The sequence below is a fragment of the Eupeodes corollae genome, chromosome 2 (genome assembly GCF_945859685.1).
Source record: "Eupeodes corollae chromosome 2, idEupCoro1.1, whole genome shotgun sequence".
NCBI classification, from domain to species: Eukaryota; Metazoa; Arthropoda; class Insecta; order Diptera; family Syrphidae; genus Eupeodes; species Eupeodes corollae.
In genome coordinates, this window is record NC_079148.1 from 86454172 (window position 1) to 86476481 (window position 22310).

The 22310-nt window shown below is 33.9% G+C and overlaps 1 long non-coding RNA gene and 1 pseudogene across 1 annotated transcript; one reads left to right on the plus strand and one right to left on the minus strand.

Annotated features, from left to right (window-relative positions):
* The first annotated feature begins 1709 nt into the window (after positions 1-1709).
* LOC129947497 (uncharacterized) lies at positions 1710-2368 on the plus strand. The gene is made up of 2 exons (XR_008781723.1): positions 1710-1906; positions 1974-2368. It is a non-coding gene; the product is annotated as an uncharacterized LOC129947497 (long non-coding RNA).
* Positions 2369-3277: 909 nt separating this feature from the next.
* The window catches only part of LOC129945102 (tyrosine--tRNA ligase, mitochondrial-like), a 49632-nt pseudogene continuing 30599 nt past the window's right edge, over positions 3278-22310 (minus strand).

A 22310-nucleotide genomic window follows, 5' to 3' on the forward strand; every position in this document is an offset into this window, starting at 1 on the left:
GGATGTGGAGCTTGGCAACACGAATAGTTTTCTATTACATTATCAAGAATTTGCCCACTTCGGGGGCTTTCGCACTTTACACAAGCAAACTCTCGGTTGCAGTATTTTTGGGTATGACCAAAAGCTTGGCAACGTTTGCACTGCGGAACAACTTTAGATTTTCGGAGTGGTTTAATTTTAACAGCTATGCCCAAGATTGATCTTACTTTATAAATCTCCTTGAGACTTTGTTTGCAGTCAAAAATAAGCATGAATAAAGGCAGTAACCTCTTACTTGTCATCGATTCTCCAGAAGAATTTTTAATTGTCTCATTCTTAAATATATTGACTGCATCAACGGCTTGAAAGCCTTTTTGTACAAGATCTTCTACTACTTCCTCGGGAGAGCATAGAGGAAATATATTATCTAGAGTCCCGACCGGTACCCGTCCTACCTAAAACACCCTCAAATTTTATTCGAGGTGAACTCTCCCAAATTCGAGGTGAACTCTCACAAATTCTCTATCGGTGAATACATGTGAGTGGAGAAACAAAAGCAAAATGGAGGATTGGGCTAAAAAGAAACTTATGGAATTTTTGTGACCTGTCAAAAATGACAATCAATTTTGCAAAACAAAACAATGGGTTTCGGATTTTTAGAGTAAGTTTTTGTTAATTGTTTTGATTTTTAATATAATTTGATATTTTTCAGACCAAAATTCTTTATAATGAAGAGGGTATATACAAGTTCACTTCATTGAATAAAAATTAAGTCAAATTGCAGTGAAGGAGGTGCAACAATAATGGATTTATTTTATATTCTTTCTTTTCATTTTAGATAGTGCCAAAATGCAGGAAGCAATTTCCTTTAAGTAATTTGGAAAGCAAACCAAACAAGGCGCTGATTTGCAGGTAAGTTTTTTGTATATTATATTTCTCTTAACAAAATAATATCAATGTTTTTAACTACAGATACTGCCCATTGTTTTTGTATGTACTTCTCAACTGCAATAGCTGCCGCAGGTGTTGACGGCGGAGGTGTCACCATCAAAACCATTAGAAACAACACGACCAAGTCAATGATGCAAGTGGAAGTTTTGCCATGTAATAGTCGACCGCTGACGCCCTTCTCCATCAATTGTGTAAGTACGTATCGAAACATTCATATCGTAGTCAACTAGCTTAATCTTCATCTTCTAGGTGTAAAGAGTACTACCAGTCTGCAGTTCTGCAAGAGACGCAAACAAAACAAGAATACAATCGCAGGAAGACTCCAAAAAATGTCCAACCCTGACTGTAAGTGAGTTCAAATTTTAAATCTACAACGAATCCATTCATTTTGCTCCTAAGGATCGCACTGGCTTAACGGTGTCAATCATTCGGAGGCAAATGAGCTGGCCCAACAAGAATCCCCCAAGAAGCCAAACAGATTCAGATCAGTCTCTCGGCAGCTACTGACAATGTCGGCGAATTAAATCCATCGATTTTCACACAGAAAATCAACATCAAAAAAAGTAAGTCAACTTCCATTTCAGATTTCCTTATATAATGAAAATTAATTTCTTTATAGTCACGACAATTCAGCAGCGTCATGGTCAACCTGCCGATCAACCATTCACAGTAAACAACCTCTATTCGTATAGCAGAAGCGATCTCTGCGTTGTCGACAATGCGAACACAATGTCATCAATCCGGAGTACCATCCAGGATCGATCAAGTATCGCATTGTTTGCTAACTACCATGTGCCAGACGTTCTGCTTGTGCGTTGTGAAAAGCCACTGAAGCCTGGCACGTCCACTGAATTGATCCTCAAGCTAACTAACCCAACGATGTACCATATGACCACAACCATTATGAAACTGCTAACCAAGGAAGAAGAACGGCGAATGATCGACTTCGAATAAAAGTTCAACGAAAGGAACCAAAGTAAAAAACAAAAAAAATCGAATTGGAAATTCTTATTCTATGTTATTTTTCTTATTTTTTTTTATAGATTCACCACTTGGAGAAAGTCCAATAACGTAACAATTAAATTGAACTTCACACCTGAAGAAGGATTGAAACCAGGCGATGATGTTACCCTTAGTTTCTTGATGAAATATACTTTTGTGAATACATACACACGCCCGAAAAGAAAGAATGTCAAAAACACGCATTATCATCGAAAGTTTTTGTAAAAGTTGGTCAAATTGAAGCCTAGATTTATTTCTATGTATATCTAGAAAATAATCTTTTTTGCAAAAAACTTGTTTATTTATTTTGAGCTATACTGTAATTTTGTATATATTGTATATTCTATTGTTTCTTTGCTGACTAGGATCATTTTTATTCAAAATTATTTATGATTTACTTTACTTTAATAATAAAGGAATTTGTTTTGAATTCAAAGATGTTGGTGCTTTTTGCTTCAGAGGACTTACATAACTAAATGTTCGTTGGAAAAACGAATAAGCTGTATAAAGTATATTTTTCTTTATTGAGGCATTACAAATTTAACATTTGTAATACTTATTCTTCTTATGTTTTGGTTCATAACGTTCGTGTGTATTCTTTCGCGATTCCATGTGGTTAACAGACTCATGAGTTTCATTTGATTCTACCTAAAGTATTGAATTGTAATACTTTTATGGTTTTAAAAAGTTCGTGAGTTTATTGTTGATGCTGATTACGAATACGAACTTCGATTTTAGCTAAAAAAAACTATTTTTCAACATTATTTTTGTCAATTTTCAATTTACTACAGGAACTTGATGTTTTATCCTAAGACTACAAATTCGTAATAAAAAGTACGAAACAAATTTGAACGAAATACTGAGGAAAAATATTGTAGGTTTGAAAAAACATACATAACTCATTTTTTTGTTTTGAAAAAAGCTATTTCATGAATTTAGATTAAAAAGTCTACATGATTTAAATAATTCCTTATCACAGAAAAGAATACAATATTATTGTTAAGGACTTTTAACTAATGTGAATTTTAATTGTATAATCTAAACAAATTGTTTTTATTCATATACTCTTCCTTGCCAACAAAAATGGAACATTAACCATTTTGAACGGATCGATTCAAAATCGAAAACTATGAACAAAAGAAAACATAAGAAATTAACAACTTGAAAATCCAAAAAGCCAGAAGTTAAGCTGCAACAAAGCATTAACAGCACCAACAGTAAATAAATGAACGCTCATAGAATGAACTATGCCTTCAACGAACCATTAACTCGAAGTGTTAGAGAAATTAATAACTTATCAAATAATATTGACTTTAATTTTCATATTAATAGAAATACCTTCAAATATATGTATGCTTAGTTTATTTTTTTTAACTTTACATTCTTAGTTTATAATATAATATTTTAAATAAAACTTGTCATATTCATTAGTCTATTTGAGTATACTCTTAACTCTAATTGATGTAATAAATAAATAAAATACAAAACATATGAAAATGGGAACGGAACACATAAACTACATTTACTTTTGATTGATATAGAACCCTCCAGTTGTGATGATTCTGATCGCATCAGCTGAAAGAAGAATTTTAATTTTAAAATAAATTACCTGAAGCAAAAACTTAACACTTTTCACTTACTCTCAGTTGTAAAACATTTAGCTTTTAGTGCCAGAAGAATGGATAGTCCAGGCTCTGAAAAAATCTCAACGATCGGATTTCGTTGTAATTCAGTTCACCTAGTCCTTCAACATTTCCCTTATAGAGCGCCGCTGTGACTTTTTCGTCTTGTTTTAGACATACCTCTGGAATGAGAAAAACTTAAATAGCTAAAAGAAGTGATTTATTTGTTTATTAAAAATCACCTCCATAGACTTGAAGCGTCACATCTTCTTTGTGCTTTTCTCTTCTCTGGTAATTTTTTGTGTTCTTCAATGAGAAATGCAATTTCTTCTTTGTGGGATAAAAGTGAACAACTTGAGAAGCTTCTCGACTTCAGAATCTGGCATTTTCAAAAAGAACTGATAAAGAACAAATGGCGACTTTTTTCTTCGTCCAGCCAAATACCATTGCCAGCAGATTTTCCAAACTTGTCTTCTCCTTCGTTGATCACTATTGGAAGTGCCAATCCAAATACTGATTTCTTTTTTTCCACTCTGCTGATAGTTCGTGGCCAGTCATTAAGTTACCCATTTGTTCACTGCCTCCCATTTGAAAGCGACAATTGTATTTCTGAAGCAAATGCAACAAGTCATAACCCTGGAAAATTTGTTATGTGAATTCGGTAAAGCTCATTCTAGCTGCACTATTAAGTCGCGACTGGACTGACGACATTGAAAGCAGTAATCCCATTCGAAAGTGTCTTCCCATATTGGCAACAAAGTCCTCTACATTCAGATTTTCTTACCATGATGCATTGTTGACGACTCTGAAAAAAGATTATCAAAACGATTGAGTTTTTAAAGCGCATTAGGTTTCTATTATAGTTACCTAATTTGTCTCAATGACCGACAACCCTAGTTTATTTCGTTTTGTTTTGCCACTAGGATTACCGATAAGACCCGTATTCCAACTAACGCAATTGGATTGTGTCTTTCTCGATGCCATGCAGAAGTCCAATTATTACCAGGAGATCGCCAACGTTAGACTATCGGCAGCTTGATCAAAGCCGGCGTAGATTGATTGTTGTTTACCTGTGAAAAGTTTTGCCATTTCCGGACTACCGTTTTAAGAAGAACAGAATATAATTCATTACAATATACAACTTACCCAGCGGTGTCTGGAAAGAGATCCTGAAAGAATCCTCTATCAGCTAGAGCCAAGTTACGTAGGGAAATACTTCTTCGGATATGATGAAGTCACTTTTTAGATCGATGAATTAGTTGACTCTGGATCATTTTGTATAAAATTATTTATATAATATAGATAAAACAGTTAATCAGCAGTACTATTAACAACTTTGTTTTATTAATTTTCACTTTTGTTTTGATTTATTTGTTTTGATTTATTTAATTTAATTTTCGCTGTCAAAATACTTACCTCGCTTTTGATCTGTCAAAACTGGGTACAACTCAAATTGCCCCACGTTCGCATTGCAGTTCTAGGGTGCGCCTATACTTTCGGCATGATTTATTCTGTTTTTAGCTAAACTTTTCATAAAAATGATAGAATTTGTTTGCCAAAAGCAGTTAAATATTATTTTTAGCACTGTTTTCACTAAAAAGGAGTTGCAAAATTAATTTTTCTTAAAATATTGCATTTATTTTTCAATTTTTGAATTCAACGGATCACTTTTTTGAACGGCTGAGTTCACCTCATAGTTTTTTCCCCCGCGGTCGAGCAATGTGGGCACAAATTCCATAACAACTACATTCATAATGGCTTGGTCCCATAAGAAATGCACGGGACCACTAACACATGCTTATCCTTATGGACAAAATCCTCCCAATTTAGCTTGTAGGCCGAAATAGAGCAAACCCATTAAGTCGGGACTCTAGATAATATATTTCCTCTATGCGGGAGAGCACGAGGAATAAAGACCTCTGGCTACTACTTTTATTGACCTTGTAGCTTTGTTCTCATATGAGTGCCATTGTATTTGGTGGTCGGTTCTTGAGTGAGAGATCTGTACTCGTCAGCTTCTTCGACTGTGACTTTCCAGTCTTTGTTGTACGATGTGTATTTGCAAGCTTTTTTTAGTACATTTTTCTATTATTTTCTTAAGATCTCCAAAAATTGCAAATCCTGAGATCATAATTGGTGGTGGTGTAATTTGTTTGCTGCCTTTAGCGTGAGATATTGATTTATCAACAGCTACCACTTTAGTTCCTGTAATCAACTCTTTGTTATTTTCGGTTTTAGAGCTTTTCTGATTTCTTGAACGAGTCTCGGGACTACGTTTTGCTTCCTTTTTTGCTGATGTTTTCACCATCTGTTTGAGGTTGTCGATGATGTAACCCCTGAAGTAAATTTGTTTGGGGGAGTTCTTTGCATCTTTGAACTCCGTCTCTCAATATTTATAAGCAATAATTGGTCCTCCCCAGAATCTATAGGACCGACCTCGTAAGAGAGTGGATTTACCAGTTTCACTAGAGTGCCACCTGGGGTATTTAATCTAGTCGTTTTTTTTGTTCCTTGCTATAATTTTGTGAACTTAGTGTTCGTACTATAAATACGTCAGTTACTTCTGTCCATAGTTTATATTCAGCCGCCCCACAGGGTACAGACGCTGACCAGTGTGCCGCACATTATGTGTCAGACGCTCTTGGATTTAACCGTGAGCTGGTGCATTCAGAGCGGTATTTCTGTTCTTTTGCTCCTAGTTCCTGAAAAGATAACTCAATTGACTCAGCTCATGGATCCAATGGATCCAACGCTCGTCATTAGCTAGGTATCCAGCGATGCGATTTTGCCACGTCAAAATATTCAAATGAAACAAGAATGCGACTATAGCCCGTAAATGTGAACAGTTTTAAAAGTATAAAATGAAATCAGTATTTGCTTCGTTGTTTTTTACGTATATTTTTACTTACCTACAATTTAGAATATCAACTACAATTGATTTTATTCACAAACATTTCATTTTATAAACGAACTTAAGCAAATGACAAAATATAAAACATAAAATCGAGAAACATTTTACCGCAATACTTATTTTATGTAAGTTGATACAAATCATAGAAATTTGTAAATTTTTAAAATAAGCATCAACTTAAAAAAAATAAATTGGGTGGCGCAACAGTGCGTTGGAAACTAGGGCCTAGTGACTTTAAACTCTCCACCATTCCTGTGTGCGAGTACTGTTGTCAGAAATGCAGGGGACCTATAATTTTAAGCCGAATCTGAACGGCTAATTTGAGAAAGCACTTTTTCATGACAAGAATTACTCTTGGACAATTTGTCAATTCCTCGCAAGAGGCAGTACCCGTGAAAAATAGGTAGGGATCGAACCCAAGACCTTTGGCATGACAGTCCATCGCACTAACCATCATGCCACGGGTACTACAAAAGCATCAACTTGAACTCTAATAATATTCCAAAGAATATTTCACTCCATTAAAAATAATAAAATATCCTAAATACCAATTAGACGTTGATGTATACTAAAAGATTTTGGAAAACATTATTTTGTTGGGCAGGATTTAATCAAATACAAAATATAATACGTATTTTACCAGAGGTAGTGTATTCAATCCCTGCCTTTGCCAGCTAAAGTTCTAATCCTCTAAGAGTAATTCTGGTCATGAAAAGTGATTTCCCAAATTAGCCGTTCGGATTTAGTTTAAGGATGTAGGTACCCTATATCCCTAGTAACATTACTTGCATACAGAAATGGTTGTGAGCTGAAATTAAATAGGCCCTAGTTCTCAAAAGACTGTTGCAACACCTAATTTATTTATTTCTTTCACCTTTTTTAATTGAAACATAATGTATACACGAAAATATAAAATCAATAATTCTAGAAAAATTTAAAGTTTAAGGATCTGCTTTAGGTGATACACGTTCACAACAATGCTCGGTTTAATACCTAGTCTATGTAACCTGTTTTTGAGATCAAGAATTCATGTTTTAAAAATGAAAATAGAATTTTGCTCCAGAGTTCAGGTACATGCGGGACAAAGATACAGTCGTAATAATAATTTTTTCACTCTCTTATTTCAGTAGTCTTTTCTCTTTAATGATTAGCCGAAATTACTTTAAGAATTCATGCATTGAAAAAGCTTATATTTTTTCCAACGGTTGGTGATTTTCAACACAGATCATCAAACACCTTGTGGGATAACGTCTGACATATAGCACAAATAGAATTTAGTTGATGCAGAAATGACTGGATGTTGATTATAAGGAATACACAATATCCTTTATTAGCCGTGTTTTGTTGGAAAATCTATCAATAGTATAGTAGGATTTTACACGAATAAAAAAAACAATATCCGACGTATGAATACTACCGATAAAAGGTTAAGTAGGATCTTATGTGATTTCGTTCTCAAATGTTGGTACGATTGATATTGCATTTGTATCTCGATGGCTGTGTTCGTTGAGTAGTTGTGCATTTGGAATTATGTGTTTTCCATTGGCGAAAAAATCATGTTTCCACTAAAGGTTTTTGTCAGTTTAGATTAAATTACCTTTGTTGGTGTTTCCACCGTTCAAGAAGATTTAAAAATGATTAAGTTTGACAGCATTTTCTAAAATGCAAATGGTGTTTCGATGTTTCTTATGAAGTGCAAGTGAGACAGTTTGATTCGTGTTAAACAATGAAGAGCTGAATAGTTCAGAACCATATAAGAATATGCTACCTATTCCATGTACATTTTTGTTTTATTTGATTAAAACTAAACTACATTTTTTGTACACAAACACGCAAATAAACAGACCATAACGCATTAGCTGTAAAACCAACTCCTAAACACAGGGTTTTGTTCACAAATTTTGATTCGACTCCGATCCCCGACCGGATGAATAAAGCTTATTTCAACTAGATCCAGGTATAAAAACAATTGAGGCGAACTTCAAGCTCGCTTCAACACCAAATGTTAATATAGTAGTCTACGAACAAAACCCTTTCTTGAAGTTTTTATTTTATGTCAAAGCTGCAATTGTTAAATTAACTTTTTTTAAAGAATCTTAATTTCTAGATGTTTTCTTACCATTTTTTTGTAAAAAATTGTCCCTTTTATTAGTTTTAGTTATTTTTTTTTTGCTAGGTTAATCTTAACTTTTGATTTTCATAAAACTTTCTTCTATTTGTGCGTTTTTTTTTGTATTATTATTCTGACAGATCTTCTATCAGTTGTACCAATAATTTTTAAATACAAAAATCTCACTGTACTATTTATGGAATACCAAAAAAACGCACTTATCGATTGAAAAAAGTGATTTTTATCATGCGACGCTTTATTAGTAAGTCATAATATTACTCCCAATTATATAAAGAGCAAACGGTACAACAAAGTATGTACTATTTACACACGGTTATGTCCAAAAAAAAAATGATCCAATTTAAGCTGAAAACCCGTAATCGTGATCACCTTCTCAGCAATAAGCGCACGCCAAATGTTCCCACCACTCCCTTAATATATGTGTATTTTGTGCCCCTTACCAACTGTGTGATGCTTTGCACCAACTTTTTTTTCATATCTCCAGCCCATCCAGTTCGAATGGTCAGACCAGAAAAACAAAGGAATTTTAAAAGTACCCTTGAGGGCATACCCAAACAACTGAGGCATCAATTTAGATGTGCAAATGCAATAAAGAAAACAACACGGTCATCATCTTAACATCATTATTAGTAAGGCCCAAACACAGGCTTTGGCCAACACTCAAAGCTGACCCTATGCTTTAGAGTTATTTGGAAGTTATCGCCTCCAGAACTCAAGCATTCTGTCGAATTTAAATTAAATAATTTGCCCTGCTGTTTCTGCCTCATTCACACCAAACATAAGCACTTAACTGGTTACGGCTCATTGTAAAATAATAAAGCTTTACATATACTATCTGACGAAGACGGGACTGGAACTGGAAGCCAAAGCAACGTTCCAACCAACCAGCACCAGCTTCATTTTTGGTTTGGCATTGGACCAGCCACATCGAATCAATTTGCTAGGTAACGTGCAATAAATCATCAGAAAATCGGGCGGGTGTAAGAGATGCGCTGCCTCCAAACAGTAATTGTTAGATGCATGATGTTACATGAGCGGTGTTATCCGTTGCTGAACAATTTAAAAATTATAAAATAACATTCATTCTACCATCCTAGGCTATAGGACATAAAAGAGCAAGTAAAAGATTTCGACCAAGATGAATCTATTACGCGAACTGAAACTATTGGTTTGGTGTTAGAAAGGCGTTGCACCAGATGGATGACTGAGTTTGTGGTACCTATTACACATAAGATAGGTGTACCCACTTTTACCAAGCAAGCATTATTTTTAACCTCAACAACAACCTCATGGCAAAACTCTTTTCAGCTAGTTGAAAATATGTATGCTTTTAGCACTGTATCTTTGGTTTTATCATTACCAACATTATGTAGGTGTTAATTCTGAGTTAGCATGGATGTTCTTAAAGCCCCTTAGGTAATTTTTTTTCTAGAAATCAGGAGTGAGATTGAGAGCTCTATTCATCATCCTGGACGTATTTCAGAAAGATTAATTAAAAGTATTTAATGGTTGAATGTATTTCATGACCAATGCGAAGGTAATATTGTATGAACTGAACATTCAGAGATCCTAATACCTACTCTTGTACTTAAACATTATCATCGAGTATTAAAAGAGTGAATGTTTCCTCACACGTACCTGCTGTAAACCTTAGTAAATAATGCAATCCGCAATTCGTCATGCAGGTGCGAATAATACAACTAACTATTAATATTCCAACGGACGTGGACGGTCAGAAAGGTATACCTCAATTTATAAGTTGATGGGTTTATATACATATGTATTTTTGCTTCAAAAGACTTTTTATTATAAAAAGAGAGAAGTATTTAGGCACTCGAATAGCGTACCATTTTTTAGTTTTGTTTTTTTTTTCTGAATTTTAATTTCTAGTTCTTAATTACAAAGGCGCTTGTTTTTTGAAAAGACAGTTTTTGTCAAGAGCATGAGTACACAAAATTAATGGCGGTTCTGTACATTCTTGATATACACAGTACCTATGTATGTATAATAAGTGTCCAAGTAATTTATAGCGTCAGATATATTGGTCTGCAGCGTAGTCATTAGTTTTACAGTAATATTGCTAATCAGAAAAATATTTTAAGAATTATTTCAATGGGCATAATTGAATTTTTAATATCTGTACACAATAGGTATACACAAAAAAACATATGCATTTATAGGGTAGAGGTGGAAGTTTCCTTACTTTACTTTAACTTTACTTACTTACTTACTTAAGGTGGCGCTATAGTCCTATATTAACTGCAAACCAACAAACTTCTCCATCTAGCTCGGTCTCTAGCTAGATGCCTCCAGTTTCGCGCTCCAAGTTGGGTGAGGTCACTTTCCACTTGTGCGCGCCACCTGATTCGGGGTCTTCCTTACTGCGCTGTCCTGTAGGTGCATACGGGACCATAGACCACACGAAGAACTTTTGTCTCGAAACGATCCAAGGTGCTTTCATCTGCTTATGTCATAGTCCATGCTTCTGCACCGTATAGCAGGACGGGATGATAGGGTCTTATATAGCGACACTTTGGTCCTTCGAGAGAGGACTTTGCCACTTAATTGCTTTCTTAACCCAAAGAAACAGCGGTAAGCAAGAGTTCTTCTTCGTTTGATCTCAGTGCTTGTTACGTCTGTCGATGGTAACGTTTTGACCAAGACGTCAGTGTTGTACGTAATTTATTGACTACAGCGTGTACTTTGTTTGCCCTCATTAACCATTAAACCCATTTTTGTCGCCTCTGCCTCAATACTCACAAAAGCCCCATTGACATCACGCTGAGTTCTTCCGATTATGTCAATGTCATCAGCATATGCTATTAATTGGACAGACTTTTGAAAGATAGTGCCTCTAGTGTTGACGTGTGAGCTCTGCACTATTCTTTCAAGCACGATGTTAAAAAAATCACATGACAGTGCATCATCTTGTCTCAGACCTTTTTTGACATCGAAAGGTTCTGTTAAGTTATTTCCAACATTTTTGGAGCAGCGTGAATTTTCCATGGTCATATTGCACAAACGGACGAGTTTGGCAGGAATGCCAAAACTAGACATTGCTCTATACAGCTCGTCCCTTTAGATGCTGTCATATGCGGCCTTGAAATTGATGAAAAGATGGTGGGTGTGCCGCCTTGCGTGCCTGTTGTTTGGCTGCATTTGCCTGCCGACATTCCTCATCAAACCAGGGGTTCCTTGTTGGAGGTTGCTTAAAACCCAGCACGTCTGAGGCTGCTTCTCTGATTGCATTTTGGCAATATTGCCACTGGTTTTCGATATATCGTGTTGGCGGCAGAGAACTTCGAGAAAGGTTACTTGTGACTCGGTCGATCTCTTGCGAGGTAGTGGTCCGAGTCGATGTTAGCTCCTCGGAAAGTTCGGACTTCCATGATACTGGAAGCGTGTCAATCTGGTTGACGTTAGATTGATCTGGAGAACTCTAAGTTCTTTTGTTGATGTTGAGATGTGCAAAAAGCGTACTGGCTACCATGACGTTTTTCCCTCGTGCAGGCTGTTTTTCCCGATTATTCCTCACAAAGATTTCTTCCTTTTCTAGCTTGCCATTAAAATCGCCAGGATCATTTTAATATTGTAGCTAGGACACTGCTCATATGTTTTGTCTAAGAGCTCGATTAACATATCTTAGGTGTTGTCATCCTTCTCTTCTGTGGGGGTGCATATCAGGCTAATGTTGCAGAATTTAGCCTTGATGAGGATATCCATGAAGCATTGGTTGATGCACCTATAGCTCAAGACTTGTTGCCTAAGTCTGGCTCTAATGACAACGCTGCATCCCAATAAGAGCTGTTGGTTTTCTAGGTAGCAGTCACCACAGTAAATATCGCAGTTATTCCCTTCGTCAACCTCTAGGGAGACTCCGGCATAGGTTAGTAGGCCACACAACTCGAGGGAATAAGGCTTTATTGCAAAAGGCATTTCCTAGGCGCATAATTTCTCGTCGCAGGCGCGGCGGTTTGACACAGCTGAACTTTTTTTGGTTGGCTACGCAAAAGACCGTCTTTATCCTGATAAACCTTCATCTTTTGAGTACTTAAAACCAGCGTTCGTCAAGTTATGGCTGAGATACCGCCCAATATGTGTCAAGAAGTGGTCGAAAATTACCTCAAGAGAATCGATGCTTGCAACAAAATGCGTGTTGGTCATTTAAATGATGTAGTTTTTTGCGTATAAAGTCAACGTTCAAACCTTATAACAAAACAGAAATATTATAAAAAAAAATATTTAATATGTATGTTATTAACGTTTACTTTTGAAACCACAAAATGGATAACCCTGTTTGTTTAAATTATGGTTAAAAATGAAACACTTTATGAAAATACTAGTTAATACTTAAGTTATGCATTGTATTTTGACATAATAAATAATTCTTTATTGGGACTTGTACTCATGACTGACCAAACTGTTTACCAGTTTCTTTAAGAAGAAGAATGTGTACCTATAGGTAGCAGTTATACCTTAGATATATTATTTGTATACAGTACTTTTTTATTAAATGTAAACTGCAAATGAAAAGAATAAGAAAACACTATTCATTATACAGTATCAAATTGACATTTTCCATTATAATCACTAAAACTTTAATTATACTTTGTGAATGTGCTGATTTACGAAAACCATTGAGCTCAAACACCAGTTTCAGACACCCCAGTTCAATCTCTGGTTTCCAGTCGCTCAACGTTGGTTGTTTGAACACAAAACTTTCTATAGAATCATTAATTTCAATTGGGTGTGACTGTGTTGTGTGTTCAACTAAACCAGGTTCAGGGCCGTATTAAGTATCTGACAACTTCAGCACTGAACCTGTTGGCCTTAACCTTATAGGTTTATTTGAATAAAGAGACAAACAACGAGCGACGCGACGGCCTGGGAAATTAAAGGGTTACAAACAGTCGAACTCTATGAATTAGCATTCTATAGAGTTTCGGTGTGAATGAGAGAAAAAACTGCTTTTTTGAAGTATTATTGGAAAATAAAAAGTAAATATACTCATGGTGTGCTTGGTGTACTATTTTACTTAACATGCTATTAAATAAGGAATCAAGAGCATTACCCATCTTTGAAGTTTTTTTTTGTTTATTTCTTCCGAAATTTCATCTAGTCTGATAAATCTGGATCGTCTAAAAGCAGATTTAAATGTTTCAAGCCATTATAGTTAGCTTTAATCTTTATCTTTAGCTTCAAATTATTAAAAGTTCTTATGTGCGCTATGGGCCCAACTAAATATCTTTCAAATTAATTCTTCCCTGTTTAATTGATCTGAAGAGTATGCAAAACAGAAGGAAAACCTTCTCCCGAATCGGGTATACATAAATGTATACATATGTTTCCATTATACTGTGTATGTTCGACATGGAAGAGTTCATATGATAGAGCCAATTTTAGTCTAATTCAATCGGAATGTTCATACATTTTTCTGTTCCTGATGGGATGTTTCTTCGTTTTGGCTTGCTGTAATAGTGTCGTTTTTTACCGCCCATGGGCCATTATCAGCCGCAAAAATATAGCTGTGTGAGTTCAGTATAAAGTTGTATCTGAAAGGACAACTTTATTCCTATTTGTATTTTTCAGAAAATTTAGGCCTTAAAATAAAGATAATCTTTGTCAAATAAAGAAATCTCGATCATGAATATTTTGGTAAAATTGAAATATCTTTAGTTAAACGAAGAATAAGCTTTGGAACTCTTATTGCTTCGACTGCTTTCAAATTGTTGCACTCTAACAAGTTTTGGCGGCGACGACCGAACGGGCGTTTGTTTAAGTAGTTTTTGAGGAGTTTGGCAACGCGAAATCCAGTGATCCATCTCCATCTAGTGCGAAGAAGAATGTTTGACTAATTTCCATGGCTTTAAATGAAGAAAAAAGCATTTCATCACTTGTGTCGATGATATTAAGAAACACTTTTTCGAAAAATCAGAGCTCATCGTTCATTAGAAACCCAAGCTTCCTGTTTTTGATAACTTCTTATTCTCAGTATATGCCTATAGGTCCTTAAAGATGGTTCGTCTTTATTTATACGGATTGTCGTTAACACATCATCGTTCTTGAAGCGACGATACCAATCAAAGCAGACTTTTTAACTTAGAGTATAGAAACCCTTTAAATTCTTTAGAGATCTCAATGCGCATCAGCCACCATTAAAAAAAGAGCAAGTCTTTAAAGTGTCATTGATTCAAAAAATATAAAATGCCGAAAAATACTGTTTTACCATTTAAATGTACCGACAGGTTATTGTCTTTTTTAAGAGGATAGGAAAGAGTACATAATTACATACTGCTTATACAATTTTACTTTATTTTATATAGAAGTTTCTGTATGGCAGCTGAATCACAATTTGGCTTTACGTTTTTGGTTCTTAAATTAAAACATATTTCGGGTATATTTATTTTCGGAGATTAAAATTTTATCGGTCTACAATAAGTATGCTCTAGTTTGAAAAACTTGTTGTATTAACTTTTTAACCTCATTAACATCTACGAGTAAATGCGCAAAAAGGACTTTTTACTACACGAACACAAACTGATTTTCCGTCTAGAATAATTTTATACTATACGAAGAATAACGTTTTTGATTTGGAAAATTAAATGAAATTGATTTTTGATTTAAATATCTTGAGAACGAATGAAACTTGCAAAACATACTAGATAGTTGTAGGAATTAATTGTCGACTCAAAAGGACTCCGATGGAAATCTTCAAAAGACACTCATTACTCAGTAAGCATCGGTAACGAATAGTGTCGGATCAGGGCCAAGATAGTCAAATGACTTTACTTACTTAAGTTTTTAATTGATTTTAGGAGAATACTTTTAGTTTTGTTTGGTTTAGTTAAAATAGTTTTCTTCTTCCCTTTTTTAAATTTTCAACATTTTTGTTTCGGACGTACAGTCTTGAGTTTTTATTGAATTTTCATAAGAAGTATACGGTAGAAGCAACCATCATCAAACTTTTCAGGAATCTACTTGATCATTTTTAAACCCAGAGATTCTTTAATTTATGAGCTTACTATTTTCTATTATTACCGATTCACTCAATGATAAAATTACTGGTATATAATGAAAATGGAGTTAATTTCAACCTAGAATGTGATAGGCATTTTATTTAAGTGGATTTCGTTTCCACTGACTAGGAACTAAGTCTCTCAGTGGACTTGAATAAGTAAATTATTTCCCTGCGCCGCCGTTCTGTTCATAATTATTAATAACTTAAAAAATGTCATATTTAATACCTTTTCAGTGATTTCGTTTTTTTTTTTTAATTCAGAATATAAGGGCTTGAAATGCAACTATATTTTTTTCATTTTAAAATAGCATCGCAGCAGCTATTATTTGATTGAAAACCTTTGTGTTTAAAACGTTTGAAAAATTGAATCAATTAAACTGACATTTATTGAAATGCGTTTATCTGTGAATATTATGGATGAGATCCTTATTATTATTTTGTACAATGCATTTTTTGTGGAACCTAGTTTACAGAAACTTTATATTTAAATATTAATTATATAAATGTAGACGTTTAAATTCTTCAATAAAAGTGTCACATTAGCAAGAAAATAAATGACAAAAACCAATTACATTAAGAGCAGTTATTGCTTGGAGAATATTATATAAATTATCATAAAGCGAGTTAAAAACTTTAAAAGTTTAAATGATACTTTATTTTTCATAGATAAGGCTTTACAAAAATTAAAACAATGTTATGATTGTTATTTAATACACACTACTACGTTTGAAGGGAAGCTATGATAAAAAACCTTCATTTTATATATTTTATAATAAAAAAAAATGACTATAGATTAAACCTATTAACTATTTTATAATTGAATAATACAAAAATAATATTTAAGAAAAAATGGTCAAACAAAAACAAGTTAACCAGTTATTATAATTGATATTAATTTAATAAATAAATAAATAAAAACAAATAAAAAAATAAGTAAAAGAATAAGTACATAGATAAATAAATAATTATAGTTTCGATTTTACAAACATTGATATTACTGACTTACAAAATTTTGTATTAACATATTATTTGAATCACTACATCTTAGATAAAATCTTTGGTTGATAGCTTCAATTTTATCTTGCAACTAGATGAACTCCAGTTTGATAGTGTAAAAGTTGGGTGGAAAAATGTCAATGTAAATTTGCCATCATGTTTAATGTTATGTTCTGAGAAACTTTTAATTTTTTTAAGTGCGTTTTTGCACAAGTTCCCCATACTGGGCATGCATGCAAAATAATAGCTTGAAAAATTACTTTACAGATAATAATCTTATTGAACTTAAAGCATTTTATTGGCAATACTCATTTTGCTAAGGGTATTTGTATAATATGGTCCCGAAAAGTTAATGGTCGCATTCACAAAGCTAGTGGCTACGTAGTCAAAACTAGCTTTGTGAAACTACACTACAAAGCTAGTCAATCTGGAACTGTCATATTATTGACAAATGCAAATACATATATAAAATAAGAAACATTTTTCATTTGATAACTTTATGTTATCTTTTGTGTTTTTAAATTCAATAAAATCAAATTTACTCGCACACAGGAATGGTTGAGAGTTGTAGCCACTAGGCCCTAGTTCTCGAACGGACTGTTCCGCCACCCAATTTATTTATTTAAAATTAAATTTAAGACACAATTTGAATGATTTATATTTGTATTTAAATACTGAACGATTTATTTCATTTTGAATTCCTGTGTCTTTACCTAGCAGCTGATTCTGAAACGTCAAAATCATTCTCCACTAACTTTGTAGCCGAATTTTGTACACTACGTTGGAGAAAAATTTTAGCTACTTTTGTATTTAGATTAAGCCAATCAGAATCCCTTGACTACGTAGCCACTAGCTTTGTGAATGCGACCAATGTCTTGTCTTAACATTCACCAAGATATTTGACAGAATCAACCCACGGGATATCACAGTTATATATCTTTAGCTGATTAAGTGGTAACGCACAGGCTTTTCTTTTCCTGATGAAAAAGATTGCCTGTGTTTTTTCAGCATCAGTTATGAAAAATCACGAATTTTATTTAGAGCATGTTGCAAGTCATTTTCAATTTCATACCCAATTTTACTTGAACTCTAAATGGCGGTATCATCGGAATATTTCTGGAAAACCAGCAACATTCATAAAATGTAAAATAATGGTCCTAATACTGACTCTTGAGGTACCCCCGATGTTATATTTTTAATGAAAGAGTGTATTCTATTTAAATTTACTTAAAATTGCCTGTATCTAAGGAAGCTTTGTATTAGTTTTATTATATATAAATGACAACCGAATAATATTAGTTTATGAAGTAGACCATCATGCCATATGCTATCAAAAGCCTTTTCAACATCCAGAAGGACAAGACCCGTTGATTCTTTTGCATTCATTTTTTCTTTAACATGTTTCCAATTCTTTGACCTTGCCTGAATCCAAAACTTTTGTTTTGTGACAACATTGGAAGACTCAAGAAAATCAAGAAGTTTAATTTTAATAATTTTTCTAGTATTTTGCTTAAACTATTAAGTAAGTCACGAATCACCCACGAGTAAAAATTTCTCATTACCTGTTATAAGCTTTCTTAAAGCATTTTTAAAAAAGCAAACCCGTTTTGAAATAATTATCATATAACATTAACTCAATACCAATTGTTTCAAAAATAGAAGTTTTAATATTTGGTATTCATTTACATATATCTTGGGTTCAATCCCTGCCTGTGTCACCTTAAATTAAAAAAAAATAATTTTCGCGGGGACTGCCTCTTGCGAGGAATTGACAAATCCTTCAAGAGTAATTCTTGTCATGAAAAATTGCTTTCTCAAACTAGCCGTTCGGATTTGGCCTAAAATTGTAGGTCCCTTCCATTCCTGACAAAAGTACTCGCACACAGGAATGGTTAAGAGTTGTAAGTCACTAGGCCCTGGTTCACAACGGACTGTTACGCCACCCCATTTGAATTTTGTTTGATTCATTTATATACTACAATGACAACTTCACCTCTGACTTCTTCATCATTACGATCTAGTCTATAGTAGTTATAATTATTGTGCTAGAAACAGATTGAGCCACGTTTTACTTATAAGACATACATTAACATCATTGTTACAAAGAAAACTGAAAAACTCAGTACATTTGTGTCGAATACTCTTGGCATTCCAACAAAAAACATTAAAAGAGTTTAATTTACTTGACATGATTGTACAAATCAAAAAATAAATTACTTCAAATCAAATGGGGTGCCGCAACAGTCCGTTGTGAACCAGGCCTAGTGACTTACAACTCTCAACCATTCCTGTGTGCGAGTACTTTTGTCAGGAATGGAAGGGACTACAATTTAAGGCCGAATCCGAACGGCTAATTTGAGAAAGCACTTTTTCATGACAAGAATTACTCTTGAAGGATTTGTCAATTCCTCGCAAGAGGCAGTACCCGCGAAAATTATTTTTTTTGTTTTTTAATTAAGGTGGCACAGGCAGGGATTGAACCCAAGACCCCTTGCATGACAGTCCAACGCACTAAACATCATGCCACGGGTGCTTAAGTTGTAATATTCTGATCTTTAAGAGAACTCGGTAAAAAGCAGATTAAATAAAATATACATTTTGTTCTTGTTTTTAATTTTCTTGTTTTTATAAGTTTTTGTATGCATTCTTATGAAACAATAAATACAAAATTAAAATTGGAGTGTTGTTATCCCCCAAAGTTTGATTAAGATACAAATTCGAAACTAACAATATTTGTACACATATTAAGTTTACAAATTTATATCCCTAAATTACCCAAATTGTTTGAAATCAATGTTAAGATGAAGACAATAACAATTTTAAAATAATTTAGATGAGTAAATAAATAATTCAATACAAAAAAGACGATTTACATACATTTTTAAGAGTTGTACAAATAGTATATTTTATAGCAAATGTGTGACAACGACCGAACGCCCCCCCCCCCTCGCGACATTAAAAGAACAATTGTTCGTGTGTCAAATTATAGCATTCAAATGGAAAACTTGAAAACTCCAGAAAAGTTCGGTCACCTAGGTAGCTATTAATTTTATTAATCTTTAAATTATTGCTTAATAACTGAAGCAGAATTAAAGAGTGATTAATATATCAAAAAATCATTAAGTTGGTTCTGCAATTCAATACCGGTTATTAAAACTCAATCAATCCACGGCACAATAAATCTTTTTTAATATCAGCCATTAAGCACAATTTTCTAAGTAAAATAGTAGTACTGCATACAACCTCTATGATTATATCAAAACCGATTTCGTACAACCCCACATAACCACTATAGACTATAATTATGTAGGTTCTTAAGCGGACATGAGCTTGAATACAGTATGTATCTAATGTTTCGTGAATTAAGTATCAATTACCTTTCTGAAAAATTTATTAGTAAGTACACCACCGAGAGGCGAAGGCTGTGACCATATAATGTATGAAAAGCTAGGTTTATTGTACAGGAAATATTATGCATACTCAGGCCAAAAAATACCATGAAATTCAAATTGAAATTTCTTTTCATTGCAATAGTGACAAATATTTTGAGAACAACTTTAGCACTGTCCCATAGACCTCTTATCTTAAGATAAGCGTAAAATATGCTTTTCCGTTTTTCGCCTAAGCAATTCTTCATGCCTTGCAAGAAATAAAAGGTATTTTTGAAACTTTAATATTAACTTAGTGCCTGTGGTGTGTAGGACTGACATACTTGAGGTAGAAGAAAAGAGATTTCGGGATACAAACCGTAGGTCCCATCCATCGCTGACATTACATTGTTATGTTACTCTTTCTTTGTACAATTGTCACGTTCGTCCTCGTCTTGAATATGCTTTGCAGGTATGCACTCACTTTTACGAAATTCATATAAAACGTATTGAATCAATTCAACATAATTTCATTCGCTTTGCCATAAAGGGTCTTCATTGGTTCCCTAAAGGGTCTTCATTGGGGTGATCCTTATGATCTGCCTCCCTATGAACATCGTATTCTGCTTCTTCAAATGCAATCTCTCCATCAAAGAGAGAGAGCAAAAATATTTCTTTATCAACTCATTAATGGTGAAATTGATGCACCATACACCATTGTCTATCTGGTGTATATTTGAACTACATATTGTCTTCCTTAGAACTGACTATGGGAGAATGAAGCTTTAAGTCGAATGAGCATTTTATATAACTTAAACTGTTCATCGATAGATTTAAATTTAAGTAAGGTGGGATTAAAATCATTGATTAGAACCAGTGCTCCACTATCGTAAACATCTTTTTTTTTTGTGTTTCATATTAAATTTTAATTATGTTTTGTATTTTGTTAGTGTGTTAGGCTTTAATTGTATTATATTCTTACTAACAACCAACACATGCTTTTATGATAAGCCGCTACTTTCTGAAAATTCTGAAGTGTAAAAAAAACACAGGAATGGTTAGGTTACGGACTGTTAGGCACATAACTTTTTTTTTATTCTTCTGGAGGCAAATTTTAACAGCTGTTTATATCTGGTAAATATTCCCTTGGCATGGATAGAAGTGATAGTTGTTTTTACATACCTAATTAAAATGCTAGCATGTCAACCGCTTAAGATCTATGACCTTAAGCGGTGTGTGGACAAGTGTGGACTGGGTGGTAACCCTGATAAAACCGAATTAATCCTATTTTCAAGGAAATACAAAGTTCCATATATTTACTCTCACTATATTAAAGAAATCTAGTTCTTAGACGCGGCTAATTACTAAGTCTTATATACACTTATATGTATAAGCGAATCGTTTCGCACGACACCATCTGTGGCGCTGGATACCCTACTCTATATAACACTTCTTGATATATTTATCAAACAAATAGCTGCAAGCTTCGTCGTAGTGGGTTAACAATAAAATTGGGCACTCCATACTTCTTAAGTTCTTAAAATCAATTCCAAAGCACGCGGACTGCACCATTCTCCAAGTGCAATTCGACAGAAACTAACGGATTTCTCTACCTTCCAGATCTTTCTGAGATGACAGGGTATTCCTGGAAAACGAGTCAGTCCTTTTTTACACAGATGGATCAAAAACAAATGAAGGGTTTGATGGAGGTGTGCACTTTGAACGACTGAAATTAAGCCTGTCATTCCTCCGTGCTATTTAAGGAGTCTTTTCCTGGGTTAAAAAAATATATCAACATCATGATCCGTTTTTTCTCAGATATTCAGGCCGCTATCAAATCTCTGAACTCTACAAACTCTATAACTGTCCATAACTGTGGATCATCTCTAATGGAGATGGCACAACAGTTTAATATTCATCTATGATGGGTACTGGCCCATAGAGACATTCCAGGAAATTGTAAGACAGATGAACTCGCCAGGAATGGTATACATTACAAACCATTCTACCACGTTTGAATAATGCTGTCATACCAATCGCTTCATGTAAACTATTGATAATATAAGGCGCTTTGAAGAAAGCAAACTTCATGTGGAATAACATCACCAAGTGTGAGGTCACAAAAAAACTAGACTTAAAAAAATTGGACATTTTGCTTAACCCTAAATATCTTACCAACCAAAAACGCTAGAGACTTAAATTAAATTTTATATAATATATTGTAACGTGATACCAAACAAGTATATTTTTTGAAAAAAAAAATCCATTTAACGCTTTTTCACCTCGAAAATTTTAAGAATACAAAATGATAACGTTTTTAACATCTGGTAAA